Source organism: Nyctibius grandis, chromosome 11, assembly GCF_013368605.1.
Source record: "Nyctibius grandis isolate bNycGra1 chromosome 11, bNycGra1.pri, whole genome shotgun sequence".
NCBI classification, from domain to species: domain Eukaryota; kingdom Metazoa; phylum Chordata; class Aves; order Nyctibiiformes; family Nyctibiidae; genus Nyctibius; species Nyctibius grandis.
In genome coordinates, this window is record NC_090668.1 from 17,284,916 (window position 1) to 17,298,283 (window position 13,368).

At 34.9% G+C, this 13,368-nt stretch overlaps 1 protein-coding gene across 1 annotated transcript in view; it reads left to right on the plus strand.

Moving 5' to 3' along the window:
* Positions 1-13,368, plus strand: part of EFL1 (elongation factor like GTPase 1) — an 82,716-nt gene that overhangs the window by 39,119 nt on the left and 30,229 nt on the right. The gene's annotated exons all lie outside the window — the stretch shown is intronic.

A 13,368-nucleotide genomic window follows, 5' to 3' on the forward strand; every position in this document is an offset into this window, starting at 1 on the left:
TTTAGGAGTATCAACTGATGTCAAACTGTGGAGCACTGCTAAACAGCAGTGTTAAAGGGGTAGCACTGGATAGTTTAGGCTCAAAGTTTAGGTTGTTTGTAGTAGTTTATCATTTAGTAAATAATTGGAAAAGGTGCTATTTGCTAGAAATATTCTTCTGCAGAGGTTGCAAGCCAAGCAGTGTGAGTTTCAACTCCATTTGTACTTACCTAGTAATAGGTATTCTAATTTCATTGTCAAAACTGTATGAATTGAAAATCGCAAGCGTAGATAAAACTTCTAGTTTCATCTTACAAGTTTCAGAATCTGAATTTGTAAGAATTTGTTATTTATAAAGAATTGTTTAATTCCAGTTATAGGTAGATAAGGATAATGTTTGAGGGGCTGTTACCATTGACTTTTTGTCTTAAGATGCAGAACAGCTGCTGACTTCACTTGATTGTGTTTTGAGATTTTGGCATTGGTACGTGGAACCAAATTTAGGTACCTTTTTGCATCTAATTAAGACTGAAAGAAATAAGGTTCTTACCTAACCTTTCTTGCTTCCTACTACCTAATCCTCTCCAGCGAGGTCTGTTATGTATTTGGGCAAAATTCAAGCCAGTGATTTTAAAAAAATGAGAGGCTCCATTTTCCAAGGCTGCTCTCCAATCAAAACTGTGATGAACTCTAGCTAGTGTTTTTGTGGGGTTTTGCGTTTGGTAACCTTCCTTTGTGCAGGCATGTTTTGGTAGATAAGTCACCTAATTTGGTAGTGAGCATTTTATATTGCCATCTTTGTTTCTGGGCCTGTTTGTGTGAAGACAGTGAGATCACCATAGGAAAACTGCAGTGAATTTTAGGACTCCAGCTGAGATGTGAGTGAAAGCTTTTCCTTACAGAATGGAGAGATTTCCATCATCCTAATGAATTTGAAGCAGGCAGGTTTTTCTAAGGTGTTGGTTTAAGCACACTATTATTGACTTGAATGTAGGCAGACTTGAGCCAAGACAATGTACTGATAGGGAAATAGAAAAGCCACACATGTATAAATTATACAGTTTTTCAAGTTAATGTATGGGAGATAAGTCAGTTTAGCTGTTACTGTCATTTTAAGCTTCATTGGCTGAAGTATTGTCATTGCCAACTTTGACAGAAGTCTGTTCCAGTGACTAATTGGATTTCTGAAATATAATATTGAGTAACAAATATTCATTTAAATACTTGGTGTTTTCCAAGTGTCATACGTTAAGATTTGTACAAGTCATGCTTTGTGCAGTTTTATAGGATTGGGACAACCATTGTGAGCTGCATGACTGCGAACCTGTTAACCTTAATGAAAATGCAAACCTGCTGGTAGTTCTTATTCCATGAGTTATTGCACTTACACATCAGCAAAGACGTTTAAACCGATTCCCCCCCTTTAGTTTGCTGGAGCTGTTGAGGACAAGGAAGTTGAAAGCACACGTGATGAATTCTAAAGGCAACCTAACATGGCTCATTGATGCAAAGAGCTGTGTGATGAGAAGCTTTCAAAACAGGACCTGAAATTTATGGAATCCGGATGGTTACATTTTTGAGAGCTTTTCCACAAAAGACTAATTGTTTCATGACATGTTCAAAAAAAGCAAGTTCTCTGAGCAGTGGTACTGACAAAGCCTGGATGCCTGTGGACTGGTGTCCTTAAAATCCTCGTCTTCCCTCTAAGCTACGCCTATCCTGCAGTTGCGCATGTCCCAGTTGGCCAGCCAGGATGCGTATGCTGGTCACCAGGCAGCTGCTTCCAAGCGGGATATATAATGAATGTGTTTTGCCTGCCTTTTTTTTTCAGTGAGCTCACCAATTTTGGTCTCCCTTCAGTACTTAGCCGTTGCTTTTACATAACTTGTGGAAACGTAATTATATCTGAACCCTGTCCTCTCTCTCACTGGTAAACTTAGTGGAAGTTGACAACGTTTAAAAGTTGTTGAGGGGAGACTGTGATTACAGGAGTTGCATTTACTTTGGAAATGAGACTAAAAACATACTCCATTTTTAACAGATTCTTTTGTGTACATAAGCCCATCAGGAAGTATGACATACTGTGTTGGAAGCATTGCTTCTCAACCAAAAAAAGTCGTTTTAAGTAATCAGCTTTTTTTTAGCAGAAATGGTTTTCTTTTTTAATAGAAAAAGTTCATCTACCCAGAACTCTTCTAAAGCACTTAAAGCTCATACCTAGCAGTGGCAAACGGCCGTGTTTCTTTTGTTCAGAAAAGCAGCTGACGTTCTGTGGTTTAAGGTTTTGCTTTGTCTTGAAGCACCAGCTGAGTCACTGCTGCTGCTTGTGGGTGATACAAGACACCGCATCTGTGGACTCTTCTGTTTAGTCAGCAAAATGTTAGCCAGCCTAAACTAGTTTCTGAGGGGGTAGCGGTGGGGCATGGAGGCAAATTAACTTGTTTCAGGACCATGAGGTGTTAGCTCCACTTTCTACACAGATGGGAAGGGAAAAAAGGTCTCTTAACTACTTTTATAAGATGCTAATTGTTAAACCTATACTTCTGTTTGGCATTGTTGTGCCATAGGAGTTTCACTCTGATTAATATGTCGATTTGCTTTTTCTTGGACAACATGTCAGAAGCAGTGTCTCTTAGAAATGTGTTAATGCTTTCTTAGTTGAGGGAGTGAAAACTGGGTGAGAAGGAAAATTGCCTTTGTATTGGGTTAGTTTTACTCTGTTTAGTGTCCTGAATTGGCTTACCCAGAGTCTGGCAAATGCTAGTGCAGCTCCTGGGAAGCCAGAGTTGGGGCAAGGCTTGCTCTTTTTGACAGCAACTGGCTGCTAGATCATCCGAGCTGTATTTGAGATGGTGTTATTAGACTACCTTTTGGAGTGGGGTCTCTTTTCTGTTATCCTCTAATGCAAATGAAGCACTTGGTGACTGGTGTTATTGCTGTTGAAAAGGAAATTAAACACTAAGGGTTTTCCAGATGTGCAGATGTTAGAGCTCCAAGCTCCCTTCCTGGTATCTTTTGTCTGTATGAGGCTTATGCCTGTTTTTAACCAATGAAGAGAGCTATGTTGGGGATTTTGTCATTGCATGAAGACTGATGGGATGTAAATAAAATTGAATCTTATTAGTTATTTTTTTTTTGTAAGGGGGCATTAAAAATCAAAATTAGTTCTATTTAATTTCTCTTCTCCATTTTGAAATAGAGGAACACTTCAAAGCCCAATTCAATTATGTGGTGTTCTGCCCTAGTCTTAAGAATTCTTGTATCTTATAGGAATGATCTGTATATTTTTTTCCCATTTTCTTCTTGAGCTAGAGCTAACAGAAGTTAATATTTTGCAATATTTTAGGAAGTCAATGTTATATGGACTACAAATTACAGTAATAACTTTCAATGATACATTAACTGAAGTAATCAGAAATTAGGGGGGGAAGTGGCGGTCTTTTTTCCTTTCCTTTGGGGAAAAAAGGCTGGGGGGATAAGGAGTAGCAGTCTTATTTTTTAGGTATTTTTTTATGGGCGTGATTTTGGCATGCTTAGTTTATGCAGATGCAGACTGCCAGAAATACTTAATGTGAAGCTGACTTGTAAAATTCATTATTTAAATATAGTTTTAATTCTGTGGAAAAATAAGAAATTTTTTTTATTGCTGTGACAAAAACCTACTTTAAGCAGAATAATGGAAGTCTAGCAGAACACTTTCTCCAGTATTTTATTATTTTGTGTTTCTAAGGTACTTTTGTCAATGATTAATGTGTGTGTTTTGAAATAACTTTCTGGAATTCCATCTTTATTTTTCACTAAAAATTTGTCACTATTCGAGCTAAATTTTATTTGATGTGTTTGGAGCATATCTCCACCTTTCAATCTGAGATCAGTATTGATTGCCCAGTCATAGGTTTTCGTATGGCAGTAGCTATTTTTTTTATTTGAATGCATTTTCTGTTTATTTTGGACTTGATTTTGCTATTAAATTGGAGTGCATGATAAATAACTCATCAGTAACTTCCTAGGCGGCTGATATAACAAGTGTATTTAAGGCATTCCCTGTTCCCTCTCATGCCATCTGTTTGTACACCCATTATGTCAAATAGACCTAATCCAAGGCATTGGAAAGGCACTTTCTTCTGTTAGAATCTCTCTTCTAATTCTATATAAAGGTTTATTTTAGCTTGAAGTCAAATTTTATATTATTCTTTAAGTTTCTTGAAAATTATTGTATTTAAAATAAACATCAAGTTCTGCATAATGTACACTGAAATTATCCATTATTCATGGTACTTTGGAACACTTTAAGCCATATTTCCCAAGGTAACAAAATAGGGAAGCAGAAATCACTTAAAGGGAGATGTAATGAGGGAGCAGAAGATTTGCCTTTAAAGGAAAGCATTAGGCATTGGGTCAGGTCTTGGAAAATTGAATTTTCATTAGTTACTTGCATGTCTTACAAGTTAACAGGATAAATGGTCAATGACTCAGTAGGGCATTTCCCACAGGATATTGTACACATTTGGTAATTGGTATGCTGCTTCTACTTGAGATGTCTGAAATATCCTAGTAACTGATTAGTCTATCTTTGCATTTTCCTGATGTGTTGAATGATGAAGGCCTCATATTCTTTTTCTTAACCGATGAAATGTAGATCAAGAATATTGGGATTCTGCAGTTAAACAAATTCTAAAATCAGCACAAGAATGGACAAAATTTAATGAGGTTTTACGCTAACTACCATTGTCTCTTGTAATTGGAACTTCTAGTAGTAGATTCTAAATTCCCCATGTACCTAGGATATGTAAAGCAGAACTTGTAGCAATAGGTTCATGTAGCTTCTTCTAGGCAAACATGACAAAACCTCCAAGACTTCTACAGATTAAAATCAATTCCTTGGAAGATCAGTGCCTGAAGGCCTCATTAATTTTAACACCACTTATAATTACTTCTGGGAAGTAACAGATGTTACTTATATTTTATAATCTTCCATTTAAGAAAACAGTATATACATGAAGTCTGCCCATTTTCAGGACACATTACTAAAACTGAATAAAACCTAAAATGGCATTTTCTTTTAATAGTCGGTTAGTTGTTAGACTATGCTATAGCTAGTCTGATTTATGAAGAAGTAATTCGATGTTATTGATCTATTAGCTGAGATTGGTTAGTTTTTCTTTATTGTGGGCAGCATTTGGTCAAGAAATTATAAGAATTCAGTTTGCTATTGTGCTCAAAACGCTAATGAACTTTAGATCTTCACTCACTTGCATCTTACCTCAAGGACTCTCATAAAAATATTAAAATATTGTATGGGATTTTATGTCTTCCCAGTGTCTACTTAAAAATAAATATTGAACTTTACTACATTTTTAAATAGAAAGGCTTTGTCTCCATCTCCTTTCCTCTAGCACTTTTCATGCTCAATCTGATAGAGCACAGTTGATTCAATGCTTCCCCTCTCAGCCGCAGGGGTTCCCTGTTCCCTGCTTTCTGAAGTTCTATATACATTTCAGTGTAGGTGAAATATTTAAAAACATTTTAGTAAAGTGAGAAGTGATTATTTTGATTAATACTTCTGATATATAATCTATTCGTGTTACAGACCTAAGAAAAGAGGATCCTATTTTAATAAATTTCCAGCACTGAGCATGTGTGCATAGCTAACGTTATTAATGATGGTCCTGCAAAAAAAGTAGAGTTAAAATTTCTCTGCTTTTTTTTCTAATGTAACTACTATGATATATTCAGTGAGCCAGAGAGGTTTGTTTTAAAATATTTTCAATTTTCTCCTCTGTAACATCCAAAATATAAGCAATATAAACTGTGACTTTGCTAGAGGACTGCTGGAACAGAGAGATTTGTCTTGTTCTTCTGCTACTTTGAGGGTGAAGAATCTTAAGTCTTACAGTATATATTCCTTTGGCAAACTTAATTAGGTATTGATATCAAGCCTAACGAAAGCATTCTACAAAGCACTTCAATGTTTTCTTGGTTTTTGTTGACATTTTTTCATGGATAAGATTTATGAATTTATAATTATGTACAAAACAGCTTTAAGAAGGGTCAGTAGCCCCATCTTCTTCTGTCTTCGACGAGGCAGATGTCAACATTATAGCTGAAGTCTTGGAGATTTTCAATATAGGCATTACAAACAAAAGAACTTTTTCCTTTTTTTTAACACTTTTCTCATTGAACTTTTCTCAGTAGAAATCATCAATAGATGACTAGCATGTGTTTATCTCTGGGACAAAGCAGGGAGGCTTCATAGAAATATCCAGAGCTACACCTGTGAGACGTTTCTCATCTCCAGAAAATATATATTCTCTTTAAAGAGCATAGTTAATGCTCTGTTGTCTGGAAGGCTTTCTTTTTCCTTAGAGGATTGCTGGGCAAAATTTTTTCCCTTGCATAGGATGTTCCATATGAATTCCGCTCATCCATTTTCCAGTACAATATGCAATTTAATGGATTTATTTACAAAAGGTTATTTACTACTAATAATAAAACCCCCCAACAAATCAGCATTTCAAAGGACTTTTAGATTATCAAAGTTAAATATGTTGAAACAACCATTCCTAAATTCCATTTGTTTGGGACAACAACCATGCTGAACTGCCTCTGAAGTTCTGGTAGTCATTTAAAAAAAAAATTAAGTAAATTCAGATGTGTTGCTGTCAGGTCAAATTAAAATCATTTATTCAAAATAATTATAAATCTAAAATTTGGTTTGTGTTTCAGAAACCCTTGAAGAGTTTTGTATGGTGCTAAATGCTTTCCACATGCAGTAATGGAAGTATTAATTTGATGTACAGGCTAACTGAAGTGAGTTCCAGTGCATGTGTTGTCACGTTGTACAAAGATCTGTCCACATATTTACTGTTGTTCTGTATCGCTGCTTTCAAGTGATGTCAAGTTGAGCTGGTGTATGGAAAGGAATTATAATGTGTGGGCTCAGGCAAAATATATTACATATACTCACATTTTTATAAAACCACAAAAGGTACATTTAGTGCCTTTATCAAGAACACTTTACAGTTAAAAGATTAAAGTAACTTAAATTGGAGTAAAGGATTTTTTAAACTTTTTATTTTAAGCTACAAGTGCATTGATTTCATAATACGTAAAGAGGAATGGGTGCGAGTTACATATCTAAACCTGAACTTTCTTTCTAAGTTTCTGTGCTAAAATTAAGTTTAACCATAAATATTTTAAATTTAGGATAATTTACTTTATTTTTGAGCTCCAAAAATTAGTATGGCATGACAAATGAAATAATTTTGTAGCATTAGAAAAATATCATTATCTGAAATACTTTCATCTTCTATATTTATTTGCCTCATTAAGCAACTTAAGGAAATCAGTATTTCATTTTGACTACACCTGTTTGTAAACCCAGAAGTCAGATTTGGAATGTTAACTGATTTTGGTTTAATTCTGTTTACTTTAAGGTAAATTTGTATTTTAGCAAGCAAATACCTGACTCGGCTTTGGTGTCTGCTTTTTCACAAAGACCGAGTGCAGGTAGATCTCTATCCATTCACTTTAAACAGTAACATCTTTAAAATGATAAAGTGAAGGGCGTTTTTCATAGTTTCCTTGAAATTGTTTTTAGTCTAGTCTGAGAAAAGTATAGGAAAGTTCATAATTACAATTGTCAGCTCAGTCAACAGTTAGGAAACATATGTTATCATGCAGTCTAAGTACTTAATCAAATACCTGGTATTTTTTTCCAAAGAATCTCAGCAGAAGATAAATGATGCTTGTTTACTCACTATATATGTTTGCAATCCTCTTCGAAACTATAATCGTGCAATAGGAGATTTTAGTGGAACATGCTGTTAGATCATGTTATTGCTTTCCTTGCAGTTCTTCTAAAAGCAGACAGTTTTGTTCTTTGAACTGCTAGTGTTTTTCCTAAAAGGACTCAATGGGGTGCCCTAGCACTTTTTCATCTTTTACTACTCAATGACAGAGCAGTAAAGCATTGAGGTGCTTGTGTCAGGAGTTGCTTATTGCATCTAATGTCCTAGCGCATGGTTATGCCCCTTGGGGAGAGGGAGTTTTGTTATAACAGTATTAATAATATGGCTGAGTTTAATCTCGTGTAATCAGAAAGTTATGCTCAATTTGCCCTTAAGCCGCTGTGAACCTAAAAGTAAAGTTCTACAATGCAAGTATAACTTAACACCTTTGTATTGAGGAACTGAATTCGTGTTTCTGCTTGTTAATCTCTAGCACATGTTTAGGTAGAAATTGATTCTTTGAAACTCATGAAGAAACTGGGACAGAGGCTTCTACAGTCTGTTGGATACTGGTCATTTTTAGAGATTCAGGTCAAAAAAACCACATTGTGAAAGAGGAAATTAAGTAGAAAAGAAAATGTTCAATTAACTTTTTCTGTAAAATGATTGGAAAGTACTGAGAACAGCTGAAATCATGCACATACTTCACAATATATTGTTTTCCGTACAAGCAATTTCACTTGCCTCGGAAGCAAGTAAGAACAATTGAGGGGGAAGTGCACAATTACAGATGAGAAGAGAAGGCTCACGGGCAATCTGTGCTAACATGTGGTCTGTATTATGGAAAAAAGTTGATGAAACCTCAAGTAGAATGTGGTCTGTGTCTTGATTTACATTCACTTCCTTTCCAGAAACAGTTTCTAATATAGAAAGGTCAAGTTTTGCCCTCAGATGTCTCTATGCGGTGCCCATGAGACTCAAGAGAAACATGCTTAAAATCTGAGGCGATAAATGTATAATACAAGGTATTCTTAAGCCATAGTAACTGCTTGTCCCAAGTCCTTACAGTTACCATCATTTAATCTCAGTAATTTGTAAAACATTCTTCAAATATAAAAGACATACTATTGTAACTGAGTTTAATCCTACCAAAAACCAGTTTCCTCTTGCAAATCCCTCCTTTTTTTTTTTTTTTTTTTTTTTTTTTTTGAATTAGGGGTAGTAATGGAGGGATGGAGACTGATGCTTAAAGTGTATGTGGAAATAATGAACTAATATTAGTTACCCGAATAGGTAACAGTGTTCTAATGGTATAATCTTTTCTAGGCTTATGCTAGATATTGGGAAAAGGAGAATTCTGTGGATAGATTTGAAGGAGAATGAGGATTGATATGGAGTTATTTTCATTAATTTTTTTATGGTTTTAGTATCATTTGGCAAATATGTTTTGCCTTTTTGTTTGTTTTAGTTGGATTTTAGCCTATTTATTTTAAGGAGAAACTGGAAACATCTAAGAGCCAATCATATTTTTAAGGTGGATTTGTGAATTTATTTTCTTATACGTGTTTTTTAAAGCACCTTTTAAAAGTACGTCTTTTCAAATGTCTCTCACTAGGGAGGTAAAAAAGGTATTTGTGTTACTGCCCAAAGAAAATTATAGAGGTCTTAGTCTGTTTGTACACTCCTTTTGAAACAAAAGGCACATGCTCATTTTAAGATTTCAGATCGTGTAGGTTTACAAAAGTTTGCATCACACCTCCTTTTACATGAATTACCAATGAGCCTGAATGGTCTTTCTTCACTGATACATAGTGCAGTGCATGGAGCATTTAAAGCAGGGGGCTTTGCATATTGTAAAGTTTTAATCTTTTGAAACAAACAATGTTGATAAGAAATGATATATTTCAGTGGAGACAGAGCCTTAGTGGGAAGATTAACGTTAGCTTTTTGCTTTACTTAGTTCCTTATGGTGTTGGTCCAAAGCCTGACATGTCTCCATTCCAAAGCAGCCAAGAATTCTTAAGTGGTGATATCATCAGTGAGAGAAGATAAAGATCCACTGAACTAATGTGCTGCTGCTAGTAACAATGTGGCAGAAGTTAAAATTTAAACAGCTTTCATTCTTCTTTGTTTGATTTTCACACTGCAAACTAAATTATTTCCTTATCTGATTGAAAAAGTTATGCATGGTGGTGGTGTCTGCTTCATTTTTTTGCATCTTGAAAGAACATTAAATGCTAAATCTTTCTACATCAAAGGAAACTAATTACATATATCTTGAAATTGATCTATTATGTGTTCAGATCTTTATAGCTGAATTCAACTGGAAGAGCGTGCTTGATCTTTAAAGGCTGCAAAATTGCTGTCTAAGGTGTAGTTGTTACCAGCAAGACACAGAAGCGAAAAGTAAATGGAGACTTGTCTTAAATCTCCTCCTTTTGAAAAGTTCAGTCATGATGTTCTTATCTATTATTACCATTTAGTTTCTATCATGTGGTAAAAACACTGGTGATACAAGTAGGTATAGACTTGATTTAGTATTCTTATCTTTTAGGGCAACTAATAGAAAGGACTCAACAAAAGAAGGACCTTTGTAAATCTAACATTTCTCCATCTGTGTAATAATTCTCCCTGATGTACACCATAATTTGGTCTACTTTTAAATGACAAACAATAACAAACTTGGAAGGTGTTTCTTAATGTTATCTCACAGGCTTTTAATGAGTTCCTTGTCTATTAACAAGAAGTCTTATTTTCAACCTGCAGATTGACAATTACTGTTGAAATAACTTTAATTCTTTGACATATGTTTATTTTTGGTCACTGTGAATGATTTGTCAGAGTAATCTGAATATAGTCTATGTAAAAAGTAAGCAACCAGTTACATTCTTATAAATGTGGATGATAATATATGCTAGCAAAAATCAGTTTGATAAACAATTATGTGTAGGATTGGCTTCTTTAGGACAAGAGGGATAATTGTAATCTTTTCTAAAATTGTATGTGCACATAATATTTGAAGTCTTGCCTGTTGCTTTTAAAGATGGTATCAAGTTCATGGAACTAGTGCTAGTCTGTCTGTGTGTTTCTGTCTGAGGGTTACGCTTTGTAAAATTACCTTTCTTACAGTGAAGTCATTGGCACATAGAGACAGAGTCCTGGAAAGTGGTATTTTTCAGTGTCTGTGGTTATTCAAGTCCAGCTGAGAGCAGGCACGGTGTTTCTTTAGTGACCAGTAGTATGTGGGAATGCTTTTTCAAAACAAAAATACTATTCTACAGTAGAAGCAACACATTTAGATGACGAATTTAGGAAAAAATAATCTAGTCTTATACTTACTATCAAATCTCATATATGGTATCCTTTGGTAGGCTTGACTTTTCAGCATGGCTAGCTTGCTTTGCAGTTCTTTACACTGTAATCCTCTTAATCTCAACAGGACTATGCACATGAAAAAAAAGATAGTAGTAACTGTTCAGTAGATACGGCTCTTTGCCTTACATTATAAAATGTAAAGGTGATCTGACTCCTGATTGGGAAGAAAAGGCTTTGCTACCAAGCACAATGTTAGAAGCAGTGTTACACAGTATATAACAAAGTATGTGATATTTCTAATAAGGAGTTTTTAATAAACTCTTGTGTTTTTGAAGTTTACACACTCCCCCAAACAGTCAGAATTCAGCATTTTCTTTCATATAGAAATTAGGTGACACACCACAGGCAGAGGTTATAAAAAGAAGCAGTTTCCTGAGCAAGTTAATACTCAGGTTTAAAAATTCCATTTTTAACTCCAGCTTCTCTTAAAAATAAATAAATAAAAGCAATGTACAACAAACTGCCTATTGGTTTGCATGTTTAGTTATGTGACAGACTGCATACTTCATAGACCAGGTTGTTCTTTGAGGGATGACTATTCAAAAATACTTGCAATGCTTTTTAGTATTTCATTCTTTAAGCTAACCTAAAACAAAACAGCAGTAGTTTGTCCCACCTTCCTTGCTTAAGCAGGTTTTTCTTACCTTTTGGTTCTTGCTACAAAAAGAAATGTGAAGTAAAATGTGTGCGTTATAATGATGTCTGTCTTCAAGACTAAACAGAACAAATCTTAAAACAGGAGGTGTATTTGTAGGCTGAATTTTGGAGTAGCTTTTCTAAGTCTGTTCAAGTCATTAACATATTAATATACATTTGAGATCTGTGATCTCAAGTAGTATGTGTAAATTTCAGTGGGATGAACAATAAGTAAGTTTAAGATTGATGTATCAGCATAATTAGTAGAATTCTTCCATTGACGTGTCATGTGGTACTTTGGAATTAGTTATGTTACATCTTTGTCTAATATTATTCAGAAAATACATTAGCAGTTACTTATAATCATATGCAAAAATGTGTACAAGAACCTGTAATCTTTATGGATTTTTTTGCCCACGTTCATTACTAAGAATTTGTAAATTAAATGGATTCATCAGGGCTGGACACTGCTCTATGCTAGCTCACACAGTTAAGCAATTAAACCACTCAGGTTGTAAGCCTAACAGAATTTCACGAAACCTGTCAGATTTTTTTATTTTTAGTGTATTATTATTGCCAGACACTAGTATAATTAATGTACTTTTACCATCAAACATGAAACAAAAGAGCTGAGAGCTTTAAGTTTTCTTCATGGTAGTAAGAGTACTGTAATGTGTGTCAAGAAAAGAGTGAGTCTGTCTGAAGTAAGATTTGGTAACTTGATTTCTCTGGTTCACATTACACTCTGAAAAGAAGTTGTTCACCTCCCACTCTAAATCATTTTCCTTTTACCAGCTGGAGAAGATCAGAATAAAATGGACCCATCCCTTTTCTCAGTCCCTGGTGGTGATGATGATCCAGCATTTGTTTTTCATTCAAACCACATGTTGAATAAGTGAAAAAGAGGAAATACATGCTGGTCATAGGTCAGGTGCAACACAGAGTTTATACAAATTTATTTTCTTTGTAGCATCTGCTATCCTGCATTTAAAGCTGTTGAATGTTGCTCTGCTTCCAGTTATTTTGAGGCAGGTTTTCTTAAATAGTGACATTTCGGGTTTTGGCATATCCTACTGGCCAGACATTTCAGCCGTCAGAGCTGTAGAAACAGCCTGATTCTGCAGATGATAATTCTGCAGCAGACTGGCTCTTCAGAATTTAAACTCCCTCGTGATCTCATAGGGTGGAAGCTGACCCTCTTTGTTTCTGGCCTCAAATAAAGAAGACTAAGCCAAAAAAGAACCTGGAAAAGTATTAGGGTGATAATGGGGAGCTGGGATTAAGAACTTCTCTGCTTATGTGCAGAGAATATATACTGAATATATATATATATATATATATATATGTGCAGAGAATATATACTGAATATATAGTGCATATATTACATGCACTACTCGGGCATGTAGGAGAGAAGGAGGAGGAAGGAGCTCAAATATACAGCAATCTACAAATGCAAATTTAATTTTTAAGCAGGTATAGATCATGAGCTAAAGATTTTTGTTTCCTTGTAATAAGTTACATGTACATTTAATTTATACTCCACTGGAAGTACTGCAATGCTTATTGCTTATGATTGAGGGAGAATCAGGAAAAGTGACTGTATATATCAATTTCAGCTTTATTTGTTGGCATTATTACTCAGCCACTT